The following is a 27,281-nucleotide window of genomic DNA, read 5'->3' on the forward strand; positions in this document are numbered from 1 at the left end:
AGCTGTCAGATGAAAAACCCTTGATTTTGTTTATTTATTTAGAATATTTGTTAGCTGCTGCAAAAATAATGCCGGAGGTGGGGAGGGGTGTTTTTCCCTCTGGCTGAAATTCTATGCCAGGTGTATTGTTGAGCAGCAAATCGTAAATAGGCATTTTCTGTTCCCTCAAGCACAGTGCAACTGAATGGCCATTTTCAAGTGAAGCCAACAGATTTTCTAAACCAGTCTTTCCACTTCTTTCATCGCCCAGCACCTGTTCTGTTTTCATGCATGTTAGAAGCTGATAATGAGAGACATCTGAATTCTCTGATATTATATAGAAGGACAAGCAGTATTGAAGTGTAATGTGTGCCTTCCTTGAAATTGGAACATCTATCCTGAAATCCCAGGCGGCCGGGCAATTTCTCTCAAGAACAGAAGAGAAAACACCACCCAAATTACACTCTCAGCAGCTAATTTGTGCTTCCAAATACATGTAGATTGCATATTAGAAGCCATTCTATTCAGTCAAACCCACCCAAGGAAATTCTTAAATGTAAAGACGCAAAACTGCTTCATGAGCCAGTGCAGTACAGCAGTTAGGTTTTAGACTAGCACTCGGGAGATCAGTTCCCCACCCAGCTATGGGGGTTACTGGGTGACCCCTTATCATTTACACTCCCTCTCAGCACAATTTCCTTCACAGGACTTTTAGGTTAAATAGGACTGGAGAACTATTAACAGTGCTTTGAGCTCATGGAGGCAGGAAGGGATCAAAATGTTACAAGCGTTAGGTCCTTGCCCTATAGTGGATGAAACTCTATGGTCCATGTATGAGTGTCATTAGTCCAAAGTTCCTAGCAGAAGTCCTTTCCAGTCCTGTTCTGGAGTATCCTTTCTAGTTTCTAACATAGGCTGGTTCCACACCACAGCTGGTTCCCACAGAAGTGTAGCTCCAAAGGGGTGGGGGAAAGGGGTGTGCAATGCACCAGGTGCCCCCCCCGTGGAGGTGTGGTGAGGGTGTTCTGGGGGCATGGCGGGGACGTTCCGGGGTGGGGTGGGGGCATTCCAGGGCGTTTCCCCTCCTTGCTATGCCTCTGGGTTCCCAGCTCTCCCATTATAGTGTCTGGCTTCTCACTACCACTTGGTAGAGTGGCAAGGGAGAATTGGTGGGGGGGGGGGGGGAGGGGGAGCTGATGTGATGTGACTTCTGTTTTGAACCTGGAAGTTGGCCTTGGTGTTGGCATGCTAGGACTCCATCAAAGCTTCATGGTTTGACACCTATTTTGCATATCCCCATTCCCTACTCCTGCTGGTTGCCAACTCTTGACTAGCAACCCTAACCATAACCTTTGGGTGGGATCCCAAATAAAATGGCACTTGCGATGATCCCCCTTCCTACCACATAGCATCTTCATGTCTTCCTTCAGGGTACCCAGGAATAGCATTTCATGGAGATCCGTGGGCTGGATTGGTAAGGTTGATGTGAGGAGGAGAGGAAAGTTCTGTTTCAACTGATGGAAAATGGAGATTCAACATCTTTTTTTGCAGCTCACTTGTTCCTTGGCTGAATTAATCTGCAAGCAGAGTTGAAAATGGAGACTCCACACAGCAATGAATACAATGTGATATTCCCTATTAAAATCCATCCTTGCTATATATGTCCTTGGAAGTAAAACAGCCAATGTCCTGCAGCAGGAACAGCAGTGGCATAGTGGTTAAGAGCAGGTGCATTCTAATTTGGAGGAACCGGGTTTGATTCCCAGCTCTGCCGCCTGAGCTGTGGAGGCTTATCTGGGGAATTCAGATTATCCTGTGCACTCTCACACACGCCAGCTGGGTGATCTTGGGTGAGTCACTCTCTCAGCCCCACCCACCTCACAGGGTGTTTGTTGTGAGGGGGGAAGGGATAGGAGATTGTCAGCCCCTTTGAGTCTCCCACAGGAGAGAAAGGGGGTGATTCTTCCTCTTCCTCTTCCTCCTCCTCCAGTCATTTCCTTTTGTTCCTTTGTATTCAGGTTTATTAATGACTGTTTTTCAGGGCTTGCTGTTTGTCTCCTGGCACTCATGAATCAGCTTGTTGGGATGGGGCAGGCCGGCTTGAATACTGTTTTCAAACATTTCATTGTTATTTCAAAATAATGATTTTTTAAAAATCCATGAATTGGCTTGCTGCAAAGTTGTGTTTGTGTGTTTAAAAAAAAACTCAGTTCTCAGGCTCCCTTTGCTCTCAGGAGATGATAACTAAGCATTTCTTCATGATTGCCAGCACAGCAAAAGGAAGTGTGGAGAAAGCAGGAAATAAATTAAGCATGTGGAAGGAGAAGAAGGAGAAGAAACAGACAATGTTTAAAAAGGAAGTAGTAACCCTGGGAAGGCACAGTAGTTCTTTGACTGGCCATGTAGGAGAGATGGGTGCTGCAATAAGGGTGCCAACTACCTGGAGGATAAATGTTCTTTCCATTTAATGGGGTCATAATGGGATGTTATTTGTTTCCAGGCTACAAATTGCTTCAGCTACCCCTATACAAATATTAAGACTCTATTAAAGGGACAGGACACTTCCCTCCAAGCAACCCTAGCTGCAATTGCATTGTAAGCAGAAAGATAGCCAGAAACTGGATTTTAGCAGGGCAACAGCAGCTGTTGGGAATGGCATGATGTCACAACATGGTACCACTCTAGGAATCACCCAAAGCTCCATAATTTTACCATAGTGTTCCAGAAAATTAAAGATAAGTGAAATGTCACTCCCTGGTTTTCCCTGGAAGGGATGTTATACCATCAACTCCACAGCCATTAAACAAAAAATTCTCAAGGTGGGAAATCTCAGTTTAGGGCAGGGTATCCCCCACACCAGAGGTGGGATCCAGCAGGTTCTCACAGGTTCCCGAGAGTAGGTTACTAATTATTTGTGTGTGCCAAGTGGGGGGTTACTAATTGGTGATTTTGCCACGTGATTTTTGCCTGAGTTACGCCCCTCCTCTCGGCAGTAGTGCGCAGAACTTGAAGCAGTCTAGCAGGAGGTGCACCGGCGTGCGTGGCAGCCTGCACCTGCGTGCCTTCGTTTCCCGCCCAAGGACCGGCACAGCGGCTGCGTCCTTGCAACAGCCCCGCCCAGGAATGCCCCGCCCACGGAATGCCCAGCCACGCCCCCGTTTTGCCCCACCCAGCCCCATTGGCGCTACTCCATAGTTTGAATCCCACCACCATGGGAACCTGTTACTAAAATTTTTGGATCCCAGCTCCCCCCCCCCCCCCCATGGCCTGGTTATTTTACTATCTCTCCTCCTTGACCCACTAAAATCTTTATCATCTGCATGCAGCGGCATCAGGGAGGCTCCTCAGGGTGCTGCTTCTGCTGCACCTCCCTCACAGCACCAGCGTCTGCTGCAAGCTGCGGTTCTGTTGGGGGGCCCTTTCTGGGTGGTTGGCTGGCTGGGGAGGAGCCTCAAAACTGCTATATTGTCCCAGCTGGTCTGGCCCCAGGTGGGCGGTGCCCTCTGAGCAAGGATGGGGTTGGGTGGTTGGTCCCAGCCCTGGACATCAGGTGAACCAGCATTTTGCTTTCATGACCTGGTGGCGGGTCGCAACCCACCATTTGGGAAATGCTGCCCTACACCACTGGGAAAGGGGTGGGGCTGATAACCCTGGATCTTAGGCTGATTCCACATGGGCCAAAAACAGCAGTGTGAAAATGGTGTGAAAATGGTGTAAAAGAGTTTAAAACTGTGTAAAAGGGTTTATACTGTTTTCACACCGCTGTTTTTGGCCCATGCGGAATCAGCCTTAGAGACAGAAAAACATCATCATCAAAACAACATCAAAAAATACTGGGCCTCAACAAGCTAACCACAATGTCGCCTGGATAGTCTGTAAAAACTGATTTTAAGCTCATTGCCTTCAATAGAATGGCGAAGTCTGCAGATTCCTAGCTTGCGGAAGAAACAAATTTGTGATTCTAAGGCTCAAAATTAAAAGAAGGCTATGTACATAGGAGTTTTCCATACTGATTTGCTGCTGCACGTTCCATGCCTTCAGGAAGTGTCCCCTCGCCCCGTTTCCCTACAGCATCATGGTGCATTTATGTACCTATGGATGTTTTTCTAACCCGCTTTGCTCCAAAGTTTTGGGAAAGATCTCAGCAAAGCCTGGATAACTGCTGTATGCTGTGGGTAAATATGAATTTTCTGGCCCACACAGTAGCTAGTTACCCTGCTCCTGCTCCTAAGCAGCCATTTCCCTCCCCTCCCTTTGCCCCACTGGAGCTTTAATTTTTTTAAGGAACTAGAATATCAATATATTGTTATACCTGTCCATATTTGCAGATTTCTTTTTAAAAAGTAAACATCTAATCCTTTCCCTTGCAAGGAAAACAAATTCTGAACCAAATTTCCCCAGAAAACTCACACCACGGGCTCAGGAAGCAGGAAGTGAATTCTTCCTTTGGCACTGTTTACTAAGTGAAACAGCTCTCTCTCTCCCTGCACTCAGGCTTCTGTTGCAGACTGCCAGCTCCACTCTTATGTTGCTTAAGGGGGAGGGCGTCCTCTAGAAGAAGAAGAGGAGGAGGAGGAGTTTGGATTTATATCCCCCTTTTCTCTCCTGTAGGAGACTCCAAGGGGCTTACAATCTCCTTGTCCTTCCCCCCCACAACAAACACCCTGTGAGGTAGGTGGGGCTGAGAGAGCTCCGAAAAGCTGTGACTAGCCCAAGGTCACCCAGCTGGCATGTGTGGGAGTGCACAGGCTAATCTGAATTCCCCAGATAAGCCTCCACAGCTCAGGCGGCAGAGCGGGGAATCAAACCCAATTCCTCCAGATTAGAGTACACTGGCTCTTAACACTCTTAACCACTACACCACTGCTGCTCCTAGGAGGGGTTTAGCAGGAGCCAAGCCAGTGAGTCCACATGTGTTTTCACAATAGTCAGATAGTATTTCCCCTGAAACAGACCAGAAAAAAAGCATAGGTGAGAAGCTTAGATGGCCCCACCATTTGTATCCTAGACCTGGATTTAGGTCCTCCGGCCACCTGTGGAGAATAGGGAGGGGGTTGGATTGCCACATGCATGTTGGGAAACTCCTGGAGATTGGAAGATGGAGCCTGGGCAGGAGAGAGACCTCAGTGGGGTACAATGTGACACAGTCCACCCTCCAACGCATCCATTTTATCCTGAAGAAACTGATCTGTGTTGTCTGGAGATGAGCTGTAATTCCAAGATATTCCCAGGTCCCATCCGGAAGTTAGCATCCTTATCTCAATCTGAATCAGCCTCCTGCACACATTAATTATTTTAAAAAATCACACTGAAACTCTGTACATAAAATCCTCAAAGTATCACAGGTGTCAAACTTGCGGCTCTCAGAAGTTATGGACTACAGTTCCCACCACCCCCTGCCAGCATCATGCTGGCAGGGGATGATGGGAACTATAGTCCATAATATCTGGAGGGCCGCAAGTTTGACACCTATGGCTGTAGTTAAACCACACCTTGAAGTTGAATAGACTTGGACATTGTTTTCATTTATAATTGGGTGAGTTACCCAACCTTTTTTTTTCTTTTAACAAAAAAGACATTGGTACTAGAGTGTCTAGAGTGAAGAAGAACATCTATGAAACATGTTTGGTGGCACAAGGATTCTGGAATGTTTCTTATTATGACCATGGATGGTTTATTTAAAATTCAATAATATTCAGGGTTTGTCACTGAGAAAAATGATCTACTACTTTCCAGTAGTTATTTGGCTTTAAAAGTAGCTTCTGAATTAAAGGAAAATTGGCCATCATTGCATATTACTTTAGTTTGTCTGATGTGCTGGTTTTGTTTCTGGCAATAAGTGATGCGTCACAATATGTTATGACAGATAATGATGTTCTTCCCATCTCAGATATTGAACGCTAAGCTGTAATACCTTGCGCCAATGAAAGAATCTCTATGCCAGCATATTAGGCCCTTGCGACATTTTAATGGTGAGTTATGAACTGTCATGAAACATATTTGGGCACAATAACTTTCAGTCAACAAGTAAAGAGGCATAAATGAAACTGCATGTTGTTATCGCTTGGAAGGCTGGTCTTCTACTCCACCAAGAAGCTATTACATTGCAGGACTCTTTCTTGTGTATTTTTTTAAATATATAATTACATACTGCTTTCCAGCTTCAAAAGCATTTCTATAGTGAATCGATCCAACTGAATCATAGCACCGGACTGTTATGGCGAACAATATTTATTTGTAAGTGTCACATTGGGGTGCCTAATTTGTCCCCAAGAGAGTGGTTTTCTGCTCAGACGGCAAAACGTGGCAATAAAATTCCTTGATTGATGCTGATTATCAGATTAAATGGCTTAGCTCTGGGGACAAAAGTTATAAATTACAGCCACCCTGGAGTCGTGATTGGCGACTGGAGATCTTTCCAAGTGCTGGCGTTTTTTAAATGAGATCATATATTTCCAAGTCTCTATGGTATATCAACTTTTTGAGGCTTATCAAAACAGTGTTTAAAATAACACTGCATCAGCTTTTAGAAAAGTCAGATATGTTCTTGATTTACTTGATCAAATATGGGGGGGGGAACCCTAACTAGACGTAAGATTTGTGAGACAACAGACTTTTGGCCTTCTGTGGCAGAAATGCAGTGCTTACAACTTCACATTCCATTTTATGTATATTGCCTTTCAAAATAGCTCAAACTGGCTTTTGATCTGGTCTGGAGGCTTTAAAGGAGCATTCTGATGGCAGCTCTGAGCGACCTAGGTTAACAGGCGTTTTCTTAAAGCCAAAGTTTATAAGACAGAACTAATGAGTGAGTGTTTTACAGAAGCAAGTGACCAGAAAAGAGGGATCACTTTACAAGAATTGTCAGTGGTCCTTTTCAGACATTCCAAATGTGTATAATGAATGAATGTGGAATGTTAGCGGTGAGTTCTATTTTGACATAAAGGGATTTTCTTTGATCAATTCACCATTCCTCTGCTCCATAACCCAATACCTGTGTTATTTACCCTTTGAAGGGTCTAGGATTGACAGCTTCCAGTGGGTTTGGAAATCTTTTGCCATTGCAGTTGATTTTTAGAGATCCGTTGCTCTGGAGAAAATGGCTGCTTTGGAGGATGGGCTGTATGATCATATATTCTGATGAGATCCCTTCCCTCTCCAATCCCTGTGGTCCCCAGGTTCTACCTGCAAATTTCCAGGAATTTACCAACCTGGTGCAGCAGGCCCAGATGCATGCCATTAATTGCAAGCATACATCTTGAACCCTTTGGTGAGGAGCATGCACTGAACTGGAGAGCTATCCAGTCAAAGCTGCCATGAAGGCATGACTTAAACCATCTTTACCCAGTCTCAGCACTATTACATGTACAACGAAGCCAGGACAGATCTCCAGCATGGATAATATGCCTTATTGGCCTTTGCCATCAATACTACATTGCAGCCCACCTGCAAGGTTAGTGCTGTGTTGAGGATCGTCTTCTTCCCTTCTCTGCTCTGTTAAGAGCAATTTGCTGCAACTGACGACTTATTTGTTGTATTCCGCTTACAAATCCAAAAGGGAAGAAGAAACCAACATATGAATGTGGTCATGGTTACCAATCTCTTTATTCAATGAATACTATGAGTGGTCAGGATGGTGGGTGTGCAATACAGAGTTTTCGGTCTTTTGCTTATAGTGCTTTGGTCCTCGCAAAATTTCTGCATCATAACCAAATCTACTTCATTTTCATTATCAGTGATCTCCAAATGTAGGGATTTTGGAAGGATGGATCTTGGCCAGGGTGAGATAAAGACATGTTGAGCCTTAAGCTATGTTATTGTAATTCAATAATTTTACGTAATTCTTTTGCATTTAGAGGCCCCTCATTGTCACAATCTCAAACTGCAAGTTGCTTCACTTATCGACCTCTGATTTTGCTCCACGGAAGGGTGTTTGCAGTATAAAGATGTGGCTCTAGCATTCCAGTTTTATAAGTCTGTTTGCAGGCTGATTACATTTTGTGAATGAAAAGACTCAGGCAACCCAGTAGGGTTTTCTAGACAAGAAACTCACACTGATGATTTCCCATTGCCTTCCTCTGCATAGCTACCTTGGTATTCCTTGGTGGTTTTCCATCCAAGTATGAACCAGGGCTGCCCCTGCTTAGCTTCTAAGATCTGATGAGATCAAAGTAGCTTAGGCTACCCAGGTCAGGGCCAGCAAGTAGTTGCTGGGTTGTTTCTCATCACTGTGAGTGGGGCATGTGTCTGGGTCTGGAGGGGATAGAGAGGCAGAGGTTTTTGCCCATTTCTGTTGCCTGAGAATCTTTCACTGGGACTTGAATCTGCAACCATCCACATTCAGAGCAGATGTTCTGGACCACAGACCTGGAACATCAGGGAGATAGATGTTGGGAGACAGCCTCTTTGCTTTCCTCCCTACCTAGTTATGTATCTATTCTGTAGAATGTCTGGGATTTCATTGTTCTAAAAGCATTCATTAGAAAAATATTGCATTCTGTTGTGAGCCACAAGAGTTTAATAATTTGGTGAAATCTTAACTGCATGGCTGTTAAAGCCAAGAAGGACCATGTAGGTTTAGAAATGTAGCAAGGGATATATGCCTCGTGGGTTTCAAAACTACTGCGCTAGCTTCATTCAACGTATTTTTCTTATTGTTTTAATATTTAAAATGCTGCCCCTTGAATTTCGTGGCATCATGAAAGATGCTGATTAAGCTGTTTACAGTGTTCATACTGCTCAGCTGGGGGTAGGGATGAGAGAGATAAACTTGCAAAATGAGTGTATTGTACAACTACTTCCCTGGTGCTGGAAGCATTCCTATTTAAGCAATTCACTCTTTCCTCCCCTCTTCCTCTAACCCAATACAATCACACACACACCCCATACTCTATATAGGAAAAGCATAATTGGAACTGCCCCCACAAAGAGCTGAAAACATTATTACAGGACTATATGCAACTGATTTCTTCAGATAACCAAAATCTCTCCAATAAACTCAAATATCTTCTCCCTTTGGGTTCAACATTTTTCTCCTTCTGGGGAAAGAAGCAACTTGGACCAACAGCAGAAGGGAAAGGTTTAACCAGCCCCCCTTTCCCAACTTTTGGTTTCCAATGCTGGCCTTCCTTATAATATTTCCAAAACAGAATTTTAAAAGCATATATAAATTGCTGAGTACTTCCAATGAATAAGAGTATATTATAGGCTTCATGTACAGGAACCTCCAGCAGAAATGTTTAAAAAGAATCCCCTCCCTACGGTTGTCAGCTCCACCTTGTGAAGTTCCTGGAAATTTTGGGATGATGCCTGGGCGGGAAAATCAGAGTTTGGGGAGGGGAGGGAGCTCAGAGGGGCTGTGGCGCCAGAATTTGTCTTTCAGAGCTGCCATTTTCACCATATTTCTGAGGTCTGAAGAAGAGTAGGTTTTTATACCCCACTTTCCTCATCCGTAGTCTCAAAGCAAATTGCAATCACATTCTCTCCTTCTCCCCACAACAGGCACCTTGTGAGGTAGGTGGGGCTGAGAGAGTTCTGCAAAAACTTTGACTGACCCAAGGTCACACAGAAGGCTTCCTGTGTAGGAGTGGGGAAAAGCAAACCTGGTTCTCCAGATTAGAGTCTGCTGCTATTAACTGCTACATCACACTGTCTCTGTGGAGATCAGGTGTAATCCTGGGAGTACTTCCAGTCCCATCCAACTTCCTAAAGAAAACAGGGAGGCCTCTAGTCTAATGCTCTTCCTTACTTGATAATGTTTACTGTGTGTAGCTGCTGTCCTCCTCCTCCTCCCTCTGAAATACATGAATAAGCATTTCTCAATTTTATTCCAAAGTGGTACCGCAGAGGACCATTTTTAATGGGTGATAAGACTGTTTATTTTGCCTTTTGGTACTGATGTGAGAAAAAGAAGGAAGAATGTGTCTTTGAGTCATGACTGACTCATGGCAATCCTGCCCACAGGGATTTCCAGGCAAGAAACAAGCAGAAGTGGTTTGCCATTATCTTCCTATGCTCATAGTGACACTGGACTTCCTTGGTGGTCTTCCATCTGAATATTAATCATGACAACCCTTGCTTAATTTACAAGTTCTGATAACCTCAGGCTAAGCTAGGATACATACTATCAACCATATCTTTGCATAACAAGTTCCACCCAAACACTTACTGATTGGTTCCCCACCCTGAGACATGGACAATATATATCCCAAACATTTCCTTCTCTCTGGACACAGTGTGTAACAGACTTCCCTCTGTGATACACCTCTGAAGATGCCAGCCACAGATGCAGGTGAAATGTTAGGAACAAGATCCACCAGACCATGGCCACACAGGCCGGAAAACCCACCAGAACCATAAATCCAGCCATGAAAGCCTTCAACAATACACTAAGCTGGGATGTTCACAATTCCAGAATCTGGAAGAAAGTTGTTTTCTCCTTGCTTTTCAGTGTAAAATGTAGGGTGGCTTGTGACATTCCAGCAGCCTCTAGCCTCTCTAGCGGTCTTAAAAAAGATTCTTTTGTGTATATTCTGTTGTGACCTGCCAGGACATGTTTTTAGTTGCATAAAAATAAAAAGGAAAATGTATAAAATTACAGGAGTGGGAAACAAATGTTATTTATTATTGTAATGAATTATAGTAATTGTGCCTGGCAGCATGCAGCATCTTAAAGGAAATTAATTTAACAACCTTTAAAAATAAATAAGTAAAGCATGACCTGGGACTATTCCTTGGCTTAAATTTGATGCCAGCATTAACCACATATTGCAAATGTACAGAAAGAAGACAAAATCTGTGTCTAATATGTATGTACACTAGCAGTAAAGCCCATTTTATGAACAAAGAAAATGGGCTCTAAGCAACTGTTGGTGGGTTAAGCACGTCCACTGAAGGCCCTCCTATTTTTCTCCCCCCCCCCTTGGCCAATGTTTGATATTTTGCTCCCTCTCCCTCTCTTCCTGCTTCTGACTGACCTAAATGGGGGGACAGCTAATCATCTCTGGCCTGATGATTGGGGCTGGCTTGTGGGCATGTATGAGTGAAGGCAGGCCCACAGATATGAGGTTCCCAAGTTATTAAGGCACCAGCACCTTGAATTGAACAGACTGCAAGCCACTGTGCAATCTTGAACTCAAGGTGACGTATTTAAAATACCTGATCCCTGTCAACAGTCTAGCAGCTGCATTCTCCTCCTATTGTAGCTTTCATGTCATCTTCAAGGGCAGCCACACACAGAGCATATTACAGTAGTCCAGTCTTGAGGTTAACTTAGCATGCATGAGTGTGTTTAGGTTGGCGAAATCTAAAAAAGAGACCATTTTTGTGCCATGTGAGGTAAATAAAAGACATATTTTGCCATTTGGCTTGATTCTCTTGAGAGCCAGGATGGTGGAGTGATTAAGAGCAGGTGCACTCTAATCTGGAGAACTGGGTTTGATTCCCCACTCTGCCACTTGAGCTGTGGAGACTTATCTGGTGAACCAGTTTAGCTTGTGCACTCCAACACATGCCAGCTGGGTCACCTTGGGCTAGTCACAGTTCTTCAGAGCTCTCTCAGCCCCCCCCCTCACAGGGTGTTTGTTGTGTGCGGGGGGGGGGGGAAGGGAAAGGAGATTGTAAGCCCCTTTGAGTCTCCCTACAGGAGAGAAAAGGGGGATATAAATCCAGACTCTTATTCTTCTCTTTGAGCAAAAGGTCTGGATCCAATAGTTTCCAAGCTTGTAGTGGAGTCTGTTAATGATATAGCCAAAGGTGAATAACATACCTATCTCTAGAATCTCATCCTTTCCTACCAGCAGTACCTCCACCTAATCTGGATAAAATCTAATACCAAGGCCCCCCTGCCCCCCTGGCTGAACTTTTGGATTTCTCACTCACTATTGGTGGTAAGATATTGTGTACTCCACCCCTTTTAGATGTAAATTAGTTAACTTCTAGAGCTTTCTAATTGGATCTGCATTTTGTTTTTCTTGCACTTTCTTAGACAAGATTTCATGTTAATCCAACCTTTCCTACCCATCTGCAGTTGCAAATGGTTCTCGCCCATTCTTGTTTTAAATTGGCCTCTTGTATTAAATTGGCCTCTACCGATCTGTTTACAGCCTTTAATATAAATTCATCAGTCTTACAAAAGTGCACTTCATGCATCTGATGAACTAAGCTCTGACTCACAAAAGCCTGTTTATTTGTTTCATGTATATCCAAGGTGACTTATGTCATTCTCTCCTCATAAAAGTTTATGGTAGAACACATTTTGTAAGTCTCTGACTCTTGTCTGATTCTGTAACTCTGTCTAGGACTGACTGCTGGTGTCTTATTTGAACACTCTCATTGCTTTTCTTAGGGGAAAAATCAAAGAAACACAGAACAAATACACAGTGGAAATAACTTGTATGTACGCCACCCTGAATCCAACTCTGGTTGGGATAAGTGGGATATACATTTAATAAAAATAATAATAGAAGAAAAAGAAGAGGAGGAGGAGGAAGAGTTTGAATTTATATCCCCCTTTCTCTCCTGTAAGAGACTCAAAGGGGCTGAGAGAACTCCGAAAAGCTGTGACTAGCCCAAGGTCACCCAACTGGCATGTGTTGGAGTGCACAGGCTTATCTGAATGCCCCAGATAAGCCTCCACATCTTAAGTGGCAGAGCGGGGAATCATATCTGGTTCCTCCAGATTAGAATGCACCTGCTCTTAACCACTACGCCACTGCTGCTCCTAAATAATTTATGAATGCCAACGGTGCGAGATCTAAGATGCTCTGCTGACATTTGAAAATTTATTTTTATTTATTTAAAAAGATGAGCTGCTTTTCAATCCACATTCAACCTGGCACAATTTTTCAGTAATTTTCAGTTTGCATGCAGACACATACCTGAGCTCTTCCATCTATTATTATAAATTATTTTTATTTACTTACCCAAACTATGGTTAATATTTTATATTAAAAAGTCACATTAACATGACTTTGGACACGCCACTGTAAGTCCACCTAATCCTACCTCATAGCATTGGTGTGAAGATAAATTTAGCAAATCCCATTTGAATTACTTTAAGCTTCTTGAAGGGACAGTGGAATACAAATATGACTACTGCTAATAAATAAATAATCCATAATAAATAAATCTTTTTAATGTCTTCCTCACTGGCATATCCACAGTCTCTGACACAGGAATGTCATTTGCAGTATTTGCCTCTATTTTGTCCTTGGCAGCGATTGTGAAGTATATTTTTCTGTCTTTCAAACAGTTTGTGCCTGAACTTTCTATAAGAAATCAATGAGATTTGGACTTGCACAGAGATTTTCTGCTGCTTTAATTGGTTTTGTATTGTTAAATAATATTTAATCTGTTTAGACTGCTTTTTTCAAAAGTAGAACAATTAAAACAAAATTAGTTAGAAAATAGTTACAAGATCAACATCGAAGCCACAAAAGTATCTCTTCAATACGGAGTTGGGAAGTGTCTGAAAAACTGAAGATCCCCTTCTCTGTGCTATTTAGTCTTATTTTCAGCAAGCAAAATACCTGCCCCAGAGACAGTAGAAACCTGACTTTTGACTCTCTGCTCAGGTTTAAGATGAGACCACTGACTGTCACTAACATCTATCCCTCAGAAGGGTCTGGGGCAAACTTTTCCTTAATGACGACAAAGAGCTATGTTGATAAACTCTAGGATTCTGTTCTTTTCCCTATTTTAACTTAATACTTATATAAGACAGTCTGCAGCTTTGGATCAGTGTGTTATCAATATCCTGGTGACACCCAACAGCAGAGGCGTAGCTCCAAGCGGACGGGGTGTGTGCATTGCACCGGGCACATGCCCCTCTGGGGGCGTGGCAAAGGCATGGCGGGGGCGTTCCAGGGTGGGATGGGGCGGAGGATGCACCAGTGCACTGGGCTCTTTCCCCCCTTGCTATGCCTCTGCCCAACAGTACAAATCTTTAATTAAGCATCCAGATGCTGCTATTTCGGTCCTTATGTGTTGACCCTGTAGACAAGAAACACAAGCTATGGCTGAATCCGGGCAAGCTGGTTGGGAAGGATAATACTCTAGAAAGGCTTCAATGCTCATGAATCTGACTTTACAGAGGAGGAAAAGGTTAGGGCTGTTCCTAGAAGTGCCCTTTTCAGTTATATCTGATTAAAAAATTGGGACACAGCTGACCGGGCTATGGATACATGCTACTGTAGCTCAAGACTAAATTACTGCAAATGCATTCTGTGTGGAGCTGCCCACAAAGTCAGCTTGGAAACTACTTTGAGCTTATTCAGGAAAAAGGGTATATAAATATATTAAATAAATGAATGAACAACAAAGTAAACACTGTGAAAAATACCTGACAAAACACAAAAGCTGAAAAGCTCTAACAGAATAAGAGGAAAAAAGCTTACAGTCTCTCTTCTGAGGGAGCCAAAGTCTCAACGTGGCCAGTCTCCATCACTAGGTCTTAATTCTTACTAAGGTTTGGTTGGGAAGGAATCTTAATGAATTAGCTGGAGAGGCAGTGATGTAGTTACGGGGGTTCTCGGGTACATGTCCGGCTTGCTTGAAACAATGCATGGAATGGAACAGCCGGAAAGCCCTCAGTCACTGAACCCACACCATAAAAAATCTATACCTACAGCACTGCCCGGGAGAGGTACTGGAAAACATTAGAACTCAGGGGCATCCAATGAAGTTGTGATTAAAATGTGAAATTTGCAGCCGGAGGATGTAGGGATGACCACAGGCACAGAAAGCTTTAAAAGGGGATTGGACAGATCCATGTCTATCAGTGGCTACTAACCATGATGACAAAAGGGAAACTCCTCTTCGAGAAGCAGTAATCCTTTGAACACCATTGCCAGGAGGCAACATCAGGAACACCGCTTCTTGCTCTATGCTCTTTTGTGGTTTTTCAGAGTAATTGGATGGCAACTCTGAGAGACCGGATACTGGACTAGATGGACCACTAGACAACTAGTCTGATCCAGCAGGGCTTATGTTATTACAGTGCTTCAAAATAAAGTTCCTATGGCTGAGAGAGAGGGGAAATGAACTTTTCAATAACAGGAGTTGATGTCCTTTGGCCTCCATTTTAAATTTCGGTTGATCTCTTGAACTGGAAGCAATTTTGTACTCTTAGAGAGCGGTTGAGAATCACTGATACCGTTGTTAGAGGTGTTTGAAAGCTGCACGTTTCTTTAACCCAAGGGAGATTTCTTTTAAGATCTTCCAAGATGAGAAATGTCTCATTGCACTTTGATAGGGGGAGGGGGAGCAGTTTTCTCATGCTGAATTCTAGCAAACTGCTTCTACCTCACAAATGAAATGATGCTAGCAAAAGACATTTGTTCAAAACCAGAAAAAAAATGACTCGGGCAAGGGAGGCAAAACTGAAATGAAGGGGAGAGGAGCAGAAGGCAAGTAATTCTTCAACTTCTTCTGGCCTGCCTGCTTGCAGACTGGTGGAATTGTATTTATATTGATTTGGTGAAGATGTCAGAAAGAACAAACACACTGCTTCAAAGCAGTAAGTGAAGCATCAGATTATTTTGCGAAAGATGTTTTGGTGCTCAGCAGGCTTGGTTTGCTGTTATTCTATTAGCAATTTTTGCCTGTGATCCAAGAGGAAGTTGAGGGAACAGATGATGCCAAATGTAATTTGGTCACCTTGGCTTGAGTCTATAGCCTCAGCCACTAAGCTGAATCTTGAGGAGTGTTGTCACAGATTCCTTGTCAAAAGCAGGATATACTTTTGCCATCTGATCAGTGTTAATGGCTGATGATCTGTCTGGCTCTGCAGCAGTTTGCACATACACATTTGTGCATGGTCCTATGGGAGTTTGAACATACACATTTGTGCATGGTCCTATGGGAGTCATAGCGGTCGGTATGCCTTGGCATAATTTAATTACTCATCTGTCCTCGAGCCTGAAGCCCCTTCCGCACAGGCAGAATAATGCACTTCCAATCCACTTCCAATGCACTTTGAAGCCGGATTTTACTATGAAGAATAGCAAAGTCCACTTTCAAACAATTGTGAAAGTGGATTGAAAGTGCATTATTATGCATGTGCGGAAGGGCCCTGAGGAAAACTGATCTCACCTACTCCTCATGTTCAAAAGCAGCCCAACTCATACAGAAAGAAAATTCCACCACCACAGCTGTACTGTGCAGGGATGCCAGCCTCCAACTGGGACCTGGAGATCACCTGAAAATACAGATCATTTCCAGGCTACCTATATCAGTTCCCCTGGAGAAAAATCATGCTTGGGAAGGTGGATTCTATGACACTATGCCTGACTGGCATCCCTGTCGTCCCCAGGCTCCACCTGCACAGTTCCAGGAGTTTCCCAGCTTGAATCTGACAACTGTACCTCACTACCGCCCACTGGTGGTTGGAGAGATATGGCAACCCTAGTAATGTAAAGCTGAAATGCTGCTCTGCGTGGCACTAGAGTTTCATGCCAAACATTGAAGAAGAGATGAGCTTGCCTGAGGCTTAGCTGGCAAGTGACTGCAGCTGGGAAAATGAAGTGTTTGCTTCGAAGGCTAAAACTAGAAGCAAAATGGATTATGGACTTGTTTCTATTGAAACTACATAAATATTTTGCCTTCTGTCTTCTGAACCCCAGAGACTAGCTGCTGAATATTGCCATGCACTAGCTGAAGAGGAATAGTTTTACCTAACACGGTTCTGTTTGCAGAAAACATTGTGCCAGAACTATGATGTCATCAAGCTATGACTTCTACACCCAATCCACGCTCCTGAGTACAAATTCAGAAGGTTATCTGAGGCAATCATTAGAGTCCAATTTGGAAATGAGACTCAGTCCGATCAATGGAGGTCAGATGCAGGGTTTGTCAGAACATGTGTAAATGTTTAGATGAACAAAATCTAAATGACAGCTGGACCCTCCTTCTAACAGGTGCCGTGTGCAGATTAGGACTGAGTGCACAGCTTGTACCGTGTGCAAACCTGATAAGGTGAGGGCACCTGATTGGTACCACTTTTGTATATAGTTAGCACAGACAGCAGTGTGATGTGTGCCTGAAAACTCTTGTGGTCTGGCGAAGCACTTTGTCAGTAGATAGAAATAAATAGAACTGCACTGGTGACTGTGTGTCTGTCAGTTCTTGTCTACATTGCGTCCTGCAAGGTGGGCTACTCCGAGTAAATCCGCTGCTTCAACAGGGTTGGGTTTTTTTTTGCTGAAATATGCCATGTGCTATGTCTTGTGCAAGTGGAAATACAAGACGGGATACAACCAAGTTGGCTTGGTTACTTAGCTACTTGCAAAGACTTCCTTGTACTCTTGTGCAAGAAAAGATTATGTAGGGTCTGATTCTTAGTTTGAATGCTGGAAATCTGAGTCAGCTGATAGACACCACATGGCCTACCAGCAGTGGTGGGATCCAAAAATTTTAATAACAGGTTCCGATGGTGGTGGGATTCAAACAGTGGCACCGTCACACACATGTACCTCCAGTCCCTATTGGGCAGGGAGGTTGCTTTAGTAACCCCTTCTCGGCACTCAGAAAAAATTAGTAACCACTTCTAGAGAAGTGGTGAGAACTGGTTGGATCCCACCTCTATCTACCTCTATCTAGGGTATATGAATTCCTGAAGCCAATTACCCTGGTAAACTCTAGCCAACCAGACAATATGGCAATCCTGCAAGTATTAGAAAGAGAGTGGTAGAGTTGTGTAGCTACTTTTCCTACACTAGAAGCCTACACTAGAATTCATCCCTCAGGGTGTTGCCAGCACAGCCCAAGTATTGGAACATGGCTTTTAGTAATTCTAAGCAACAGAAGTTGAGACAGGTGAGAAAGAGGATGAGATGAGGACGATTCCCATTCTCTTCTTTGGGACAAATCTTGAGTGGGTGGAGAAATGATACTGAGTAGGTTAAGAACATAAGAAAGAGCCTGCTGGATCAAACCAGAGTCCATCTAGTCCAGCACTCTAATACTCACAGTGGCCCACCAGATGCCTTTGGGAGCTCACATGCAGGATGTGAAAGCAATGGCCTGCTACTGCTGCTGCTTCTGAGCACCTGGTCTGCTAAGGCATTTGCAATCTGAGATCAAGGAGGATCAAGATTGGTAGCCATAGATCGACTTCTCCTCCATAAAGGTTAATAGTTGCAGGCCACTCTTGCTGAAGGGAAAGATATGGTAACCATAAGAGAATAACAATGCACACCCTTGAAAATTAAGCATCAGATAAAGAACAGTGGAATGGAATGCCAGTAACATATTTAGTAGGAGGGAAAAAATGATCCGTACGAGCAACCAAATTACCTGGTTTGGATTTCATGCATTGACAAAATCTGCAAGTCCAAAATAATTTGTTGTGCATACACATGAATAACTAGAAAATTACTTAACCCCCTCCCCAAGGATCATATGTTTATATTTTGAAGTGTTCATTATGGACCTAGAGCAAGGAAAAGACACACCAGAATTTTGGATCCTTTCCTTCCCACTTAAACGATATGAGCAAACCGAGCAACCAGATGGATTACAGCTCATTGAGCCTTCTGTTCGCAACCTCCCTTAGCTTCATGGTCATGTAAGCAAATGATTCACTCAAAGTTGAATTCTTACCAACCATAAAGCTCACCTTACTGGTTGAATTTTGATGAGCTATAAAAACATTAACAGATCTGACCTACTGTTTGCATGTCGCATTTGCAACAGGGCTAGTATTTCTGTGGAGGGGTGAAAAAACCAATGGTATATTTTGTTTTTCTTCAGCTGCGACTTAGCTCTTGAGAAATAATGTAATGTTCAGCAATATATTTTCAATTATGCAAATACACTTTCTTACATCGGCGCTTTGCTGAAATTCAACATAGTTTGGCTCTTTAATTATAAAGGTTTCTAACTCCTATTTTAAGCTTTGAGGAAGACTGCAGCTTAAAGGGGTTGTCTTCAACTTAAAGGTTTGCAAGATGGCAAACAGTGGAGATACACTCCTTCTCAATCCTGTTGTCTCTCCAAGGATCCTTTCAAGTGGAATAGAGAGAACCCCATCACAGTCTGAAGATCTGTGGAATGGGGGATGGAATGGTAATTGGCTTCAGGAATTCATATACCCTATGTGGTCAATTCCTGGAGGTTTTTTCCAGGGATATTGTTCTGCCCCCCCAAGAGAATCTGTTTTTGGTGCCCTGTACTTGGCTAGGACAGAGTGGGGGAGACACAAGCCAGGTTCAACAGTTCAACAATAGGTTTATTACTTGAGAGAATCAAGACCCTAACTCCTCCCTTGGGTCTATCTAAATCAGAGTACTTGCTTGTCTTGAGCAGGTTTGAAGCTGTAGACTGTCTTCTCTTGGCTGCTTTCAAGAAAGTCCACTGTGTCTTGCTTCCTTTCAGTTTTTCCAGTCTTTGTCTGGTTCTAACTGCTGTTAAACTTGACGTGTGTTCTATGGACCACCATATATACTCATATGCACGTCACGAATATTCCCGTCTCCAACTACCCTTGGCACCTCACTCTGACTGACTGGCTAGAACTAAAACAGGGGATTGCTGGGTAAAGAAAGGAAACTGCCTATTGGGAAATGTCTCAAAGGGACAGGGGCTAACTAAAATACCCTCCCTTAGAAGACTTAGCTATGAACTAAAACCATGCTAACTATGGGGAAACTAAAGCTTAATGGGGAAATAACAAAAGCCTCTGTGGGGGCATGACAGGTCTCCATGTGGGGGCATGACAGGTCTCCTTGACACTGCCTGTTCTTTTGAACAGTTCTTCTCTTCCCAACAAGAACTGCACCTAAGCAGAGATGAGACAATTTTGCTTTCTCCCTCCTATAATTTCTGACTGGAAATTTGTGTTACTACTTTATATCCATCAATGTCTGCTACCTGAAAGCTGGAGATACCAGGCCTAATACAATTTCCTTTTTATGGTGCCTATATATTTGAATGCCTCTTTAAACAATAATGGAAAATGAAATGGGTGTGGGGTCTGCCAGCAGTCACAATTCACGAACAGTCAAACCATGATACACAGGCTTCCTGAGGGGACAGGTCATGGATTATATTCAATTTTTACAGCCTCCATTTTGTCCAGTGTCTTCCAGGTGGGAGACCTTGAGAAGAATGTATGGATCTTTTATAAATGGATCAAGTAGAACAGACACAGTGTGGAGTGATGTTGTATCTGCAGGCAACGCATCTGTCTCTGGGCACAATTCAAAGTGCTCGTTCTGACCTCTAGGGCCCAAACACTTTGGGGCCAGGATACCTGAAGGACTGTCTCCTCCCATACTATCCAGTCTGACAATTAAGGTCTGTGCTTCAAGCCCTGCTCCCTGTGCCTTCAGGTAAGGCAGATGGTGACTACACATTGGACATTTTCTGTAGTAGCACCTCACCTTTGGAACACCTTCCTCCTTGAGGTTCACTAGGTGTCACTTTACTTTCTTTTAGATGCCAGGCTAAAACATCTTTTTTTTGTTCAGATTTTTAATTAGGGGTTTTATCTCATCGGTTTTCTAATGGCCTGATTCTGTGTTGTAGATACTTTTAATGCTGCTTGTTACTAATGGCTTGTTACGTTAATGCTGTGATTTTTAATTACAAGCTGCCTTGAGCAGAACTCTTAAGAGGTTGCAGAGAAATATTCTAAATAAATAAATGAGTGTGCTGTGCTTTTTCTGGAAATGCGAGCCATCTCTTATCTGTTGTTAGTGTCAGGAAGGGATGTCTGTATACTCTGTGTAGTTGCTATAAGTCTGGTGTGGTGAATTCTTTGATAGCAACTGTAATATAGATGGCACATGTGAGTATGTGTTTGATGACATGGGGCTGCCACCATTCTTGCTAACTCATGCACTACAACCCCTGAAATACAACCTGCCAGGAATCTGTAAAAGGTACAAAGCCTCTGACAAGTAGCAACCCTGGTGTACATTCCTGGGGGTCTTCAATCATTCCCAGTAGTGGTGTGTAGGGGCTTTAAAAGACCCTGGATCATGGTGCAAAAAATTTCTGGCACAAGGCAAAGTGCACGGAAACAGGGATGCCCACCCCAATGAACATTTAAATGAAGCTGAACAAAAACCAGACATTTAAATTCTCCCAGTTTATATAGGTATAATGCAATTCTAATGATTCTAGATAACAGAACTGCAAAAAGAAAGTTGTCCTTAGGACATGTTGCTCAGTGGTAGAGCACGTTTCTTGTATTCAGAAGATCCTAATACCTTTGGTTACATAGTTTCAGGTAGGAAGTTCTGAGAAAGACCCTTCTCTGCACAGGCCCCAGCTATGTTGATAGTGATCTGATTTGGTACGAGTATCCTGCGTTTTTGGTTTGTGTAAACAAGCTCCTGAAGTTTGAAGTCCATCTTACAATAAAATGCTTATAGAGCTAGATGCAGCTGGAGAAGTTTAACCCAGAGATGATGCATAAGTCCGTGGAGTTTCTTGAAAATAATTGGAAAAGCATGCACACATCTCACATCTGTAGTGAGATAGTCATGTGAAGCTGCTCCGAACAAGGCTTTGCTTGTAGAACATATTGGGAGTTGCTCAGAAACTTGCTTTGCCTGAGTGCTCAAAAAATGGAATGATTTGTTTTGTGGCAGTTGCACGTGATCCGTCAGCTGCAGACAAGGAGTAAATGTGTACATGGGTTTCAGGAAGCTGTTACATTCCCAGATAGTCATGTGATTGGTAATCACTAATTTATTTGCCTTTGTTATTATCTGAATGGGCTTCTTTTGAGGGTTAATATTAACTACACAGTCTTGAAACAAAAACAACCTCCCCCACACAGCAGAAGCCCGCCACTGGCCACATACTGAGATGAAAGCTATTATAATAATGCCACACAGAAACATAAGGCCACAGGGCCAGAAATCATTCTTTGGCATTTTCTCTTCCAGCTCAGCATAACTGCAGTCTTACCACTTTCTTGGGTGTGCTGGGATCTGAGGATTTACTGCCTGTGAAACTGCCGTGTGAGTACTTGGATCAAATGGCTGTGATTGAGTTGTTCTCAGTGGGATTCAGCACGCTGAATCACTCAGTTATCTCTCTCCAGGTAAAAGCAATGAAATACAGTCTGTATCATTTGAACCTAACATCTACAAGAGGCCATCCAAATACCAGAAATGTACATGCCATCTCTGGTGAATGATGAATAACAATGTCAGAAGCTGGGATTGATTGTTCCCGGAGAGTTCCTAACAGCACTCTATGATTTTATCATAGAGTTTCCAGCAGTTCCTACAATAAAACATCGATTCTGGTTTTCCTTACAACTCATGTCACTCAATGCACAACATCAGTGCCCCCATGTCCCTGCCCCATATCTCCTGTCAATTGCTAGCCATTGGCTAGCAACTCTACTCATGTAATCCATTGTTCCATCTCATATTTAGCAGGGTAAAACTCAGTTTCAGACTTTGGACTCATCGATCCAAACATGTTAAATGGCCAGAATTTTCCAATAATTAGTGTGTCCTGGGGTCACTATTTTGGTGGCTCTGAAGTCCAGTCATATCTTTTTTGGGAGTAGCAAAAAATATACATTTCAGATTTTCTAGAAGATACCAAGTCTTGGATTACGTTTATATCAAATTTCCAGGCTCTGGCAGGTCAGGAATGAATAAATACTCTCATTAGGGGGTGACAAAGAATTTCTACAATACAGATGAATGTATTGTCCAAATTAAATTGTCTAATTCAGATGTTACCAATCTACATACAAGAAACAAATATTGAAAGAATGGCAGAAACATATAAATAAGTTCGTAGGGAATGGCAAAAAGCTAAGAATCAGATTTCAAATAATGCAGGATGAGAAAAAGAAAGGCAGACTGACAGTACCAAATACTGAATAATATTATCAAGCAGCTGGGCTTGTTTGGACTGTGGATTGGATTAAAACCCAGATGAAAGAGTATTAAAATTAGAAACAGCAAATTTGAAAGAAGGTTTACACAATTACCTGTGCACTAAAAAAATCAGTCAACAGAGATACAATGCAATTGGAAGCCGTGTGATTACTGGTGGACTACTTCCCTGTAGCTGCTTGACAGGGTTGAATGGAGGGTATTTAGTGTGTGATGTCACTTCCTGTATAAAACCAGGAAGCGTTTAATTCAAACTGGAAATCTCTGTAATCCTGATATGAGCATGCTGGCCCTAATAGAAGAACTCCGCTTGTAGAGATGATTTCTTATAAAAGGTGAAAGAGTTGAAATGCTTATATTTAAAAATTGTATTTTGGTAAACATTTTTTTAAAAAAGCTAAACCCATCATGTTTAAAATAAAAGTGGGTTAAAGCTTCATCTATAGCACAAAGCATTCCTTTATGCTTTCTCCACGGATTTGAAATGTTTAGCATGTGGACAAGTTGTGTATGATTAAACATGGTATTTATGATTCATTTTTTAAAATGTTTGTATAAGTAAATGGAGAAGCACTGACAATCCTATTAGTTGTAACCAGAGGCAATGAAAACTTTGTCTAATGGGCTACTGAAGCCAAGGCTTAGTTAATGTGATGGATTCAATTTTTCACTTCAGTAATGTGCATTCTGATAGCCAATGTTTGACGTGAAAATGTTTTAAATTATTGATTCCAACCTCTGCAGTTTGATTACTTAATGGATTCATTTGCTGCAGACTTAGAATGGGTGTAGCATAGTACTTGGGCTGTCAACATGCCTTTAAAAGAGGCTTAATGAGTGGAAATGGGTAGCTGAAGTTTTTCATGGCACAGAGGTAAATAACATCACCTCTTAAAAGTAAATAATTTCCAATTAAGCTTCTATTAAAAAGAAAGGCCACTTTTCCTCAAAACTGTTAGCAACCTTACAGAGGCTCTAGGATGGTGAGCCCTACACTGAGTTGCCGACTCCAGCGTCAGAAATTCCTGGAAATTTGAGGATTGTGCATGGGATGGGGAGGCAGTTCAATGGGTATGTGATGTCATAGAGTCCAGAGGGAGGCAAAGTAACTTCCAGTTGCCACTCTAGGAATCTTTACTATCTCTAGGGTAAAGACCATAGATTGGGAATTGGGGAAAATTCTAGAATGTCACCAGTAATTCTATTCTCTTCCCCCATTTTTCTGCCACTTCTCATATAATTCAGGGCAAGGAATTGGGGCATAGGATTTGCCTATCGCCGGTGGCCAAATGGCAAGTAGCACCTGAAAGGCAGACAGTGCCATTCCTAACAGGGTTATATATTTCTAAGTCCACTGATGTAATGGGCTTAGAATAATGTATAATGTGTGAATGCCACATAATCAAGGCAAGGGTCCACTCTGGTTTATTTGCATCACAGCATACCAGGCTTCTGTTGAGCATCCATATTGGGAAAAACTGTATAGATCCCTTCCTTCTCCAGGAAAATGTTTAACCTTACCACTTAAACTTTGGCCACTAAGTGGTAACTAACAAGGACCTATATTTCAGAATGTAACTAGGACTGCACTCTGTGTGAACCATCAGGGAGATCCTTAGTTCAGTTCCACCATGAACTTATTGGATAGCCTTAGGTAAAATAGCTTTCTTTGGGGGTCAGCCTCTACAGTTGTCAAACCTCCATTGTGAAATTCCTGGTAATTTGGGGATAGAGGCTGAGAAGGGTGGGGATCACTTCAAGAATGAGTGTTGTGTCTGCCTGCTGATGCCTCCTCATATGAGGAGGAGACCATGGAAGCTGGCCCCAGCCTAAGGATGCTTCAGAAAGACCCACCAGATAGAGACCTCAACAGGTGCAGAGGGAGAGTCTGGACTGAGGCCACATGTCCCACCTCTAGTTTTCCAGCCCAGGACTTGATGTAGAAGCAGCAGCTTGGCAGCCACCAGGCTCACCGTTGGAGTCATCTGAGCCTTTGGAATGCCTGAGAAAGTTGTCCCAGAGAGAAGTGCAGGACTGGCACCAGAGCATGCACCTGGCAGCTAAACTGGTCAACCTTTGCTTGTGAGCCTGAATTACCACAAGGTCAGGGCTGTCTGTCTGTTAAGCTGCTCAGTCATTGATGAACTGCACCTGTCCTTGGACAACTCAGCAGATTGAGGAATTGCATCTGTCTCTGAGTAACTCAGCAGGGTTTTTATCCTGATAAAAGTTCTGTGCCTTGTTCTTGGCCTCAGTGGGTTTTGACCTTCTGGATAGTGACCTAGCTTGTGCTTTTTGGATTTGTTCTTCTAGTTCGATTTTTGGACTTCTGAATTCATGTGCTTTGACCCTGGACTGTGTTTGGACTATGATCATTGCCTTTTGCCTCAGGTGCCTACCTGTACAATGAGGCTGTTTTCCTCCCTGTTGTTGAGCACACTTCATACGATGGATGAAGCTACATAAATAGCAGTGAAAAGTTGATTTTCCTCTTTGGCTAGATGTCACGTAAGGCAACAGCTAAGCAGTAAAAACACATACTTGAGAGAGCAATGAATCTACTGTTCTCCATAATCGCTTGAAATAATACATGATTTAGTTATTTACATCGCCATAAATTTTTTAAATTCTGTGAACAGATGGTGGGTGGAAATAAAGTTTCCCTGCAATTCTTCTATAAACTATCTTAGATGGAAAGGTTTAGGGGTTTTGCAGTGGTATAAAAAATTGATGCCTGTTGGTAATGATTTGAAGGTGACAGTAGCAAACTAAGGTTGAAGAGCTTATTTGAGGAATTGACTTGCAGCTGGTGTGTCATAGTAGTTAAGACTCTGAGGGACATTGGCTGGTGAGATCATAGTTCAGAAAGGGCTGCAGGAGTTGGCTGTTTGTCATACTGCTGGTGTCCTGCAGGCAGACACATGGAACCAGCAATATGACAAACAGCTCTCCCCATGGTCCTTTTCTTTTAGTGGAAACACAAAGAGTGGAAGGGAGAGAATGGTGAAGCTCCTCTTTTTTCTTGGGCCTGGACACCAGCTTCTCCCTGGTCACCAGCTTCTTCCTGGACCACCACCATAAGGCATATATTAGTCCTAGTTGACCAAGGTGACCTGAGATTTCTTCAATAAAGGTTGAATAAGGGTATTATTCCAGTGTTTCCCACCAAGCAGTTGGAACAGTGCAAGTCTCCATGTTCTCTCTACCATGTTGTTGCCTCTAATTGTGATGCAATGGTCTGTTCCACACATCACAAAAAAAAGACCTCTGTAGGATGTCTTAAAAAGAGGCAACTGCCTCTTTTCACTCCACAAAGCCAACATAAGATGTCCAGGGGTTGTCTTAAAAAAGAGGCAGCTTCTGGGTGTTTTCCAGGGAGCAAAGGTGTCAGAGTGAAAAAGAGGCTGTTTCCCACTTAACTGCTTTACTCTCTGGACAGTTTCACTCTCAGCTTGTGCCTGACATTTTTGCGTACTCTGCCTCCATTTGCTGAAGGTTGCCCCGGGACATTTGCTGTGCAGGCTCCGATCCTGGCTATCTTTTCAGCTCAAAAAGTGCATAGTTGTACTCAGCTGGTCCTGTCAATTATGACAATATATAATTTTCTCTTTCTAAACTTGGAGGAGCTATCTTCAAAGATAACGCAGACATGCATAAGAGAATCTTAGCTGCTCAGTGGACTCCCATTGAAAAGCATTGGGAACACGGAGGACAGGTCTACCTCCCATTGAGAAGCACTGCCCAGGATTGGAGCCTGGAGAGCAAGCATCCTGGGACAACCTTCAGCAGATGATGGCAGTAGGGAGAATCCCTTCAGCTGCACACAAAATGTCAGGCACAAGCTGAGGATGAAACTGACCAGAGAGCAAAATGGTTGGGTGGGAAAAACAAGCTCTGAGGTCACACAGCCAGGCAGGAGATGTCTTGCAGGCAACTTAGGAGAAAAAGGTGCACTTTGGAGTGTTCTCCAAAAAAGGAACCTTGAGCTAAAATAAGGCATCCTGAGGATGTCTTGGGAAGAAAGCTGTGCAGACTGCCTTCCCAGGTAGCTTTTTTTAGAGTCCCCAGGATGTCTTATTTAGGCTATGCCAGTGATGGCGAGACCTTTTCGAGACCGAGTGCCCAAATTGCAACCCAAAACCCACTTATTTATCGCAAAGTGCCAACACGGCAATTTAACCTGAATACTGAGGTTTTAGTTTAGAAAAAATGGTTTGTTTGTTTATTTATTTATTTATTTGTTCCACTTTTATACCGCCCTCCCCCGGAGGGCTCAGGGCGGTTTACAACATAAATACAAACAAGTGGATAAATAAGATAAAAATACTAAAAGTTAATATCAGTTAAAATGCAGCGCTACAGACCATAATCATTTAAAACAGATGGCGTTCCACCCATAACTCCTCTAGTTTCTCTAGGAGGGGAACAGCGGAT

The sequence above is a fragment of the Sphaerodactylus townsendi genome, linkage group LG08 (assembly GCF_021028975.2).
Source record: "Sphaerodactylus townsendi isolate TG3544 linkage group LG08, MPM_Stown_v2.3, whole genome shotgun sequence".
Taxonomy (NCBI): Eukaryota; Metazoa; Chordata; class Lepidosauria; order Squamata; family Sphaerodactylidae; genus Sphaerodactylus; species Sphaerodactylus townsendi.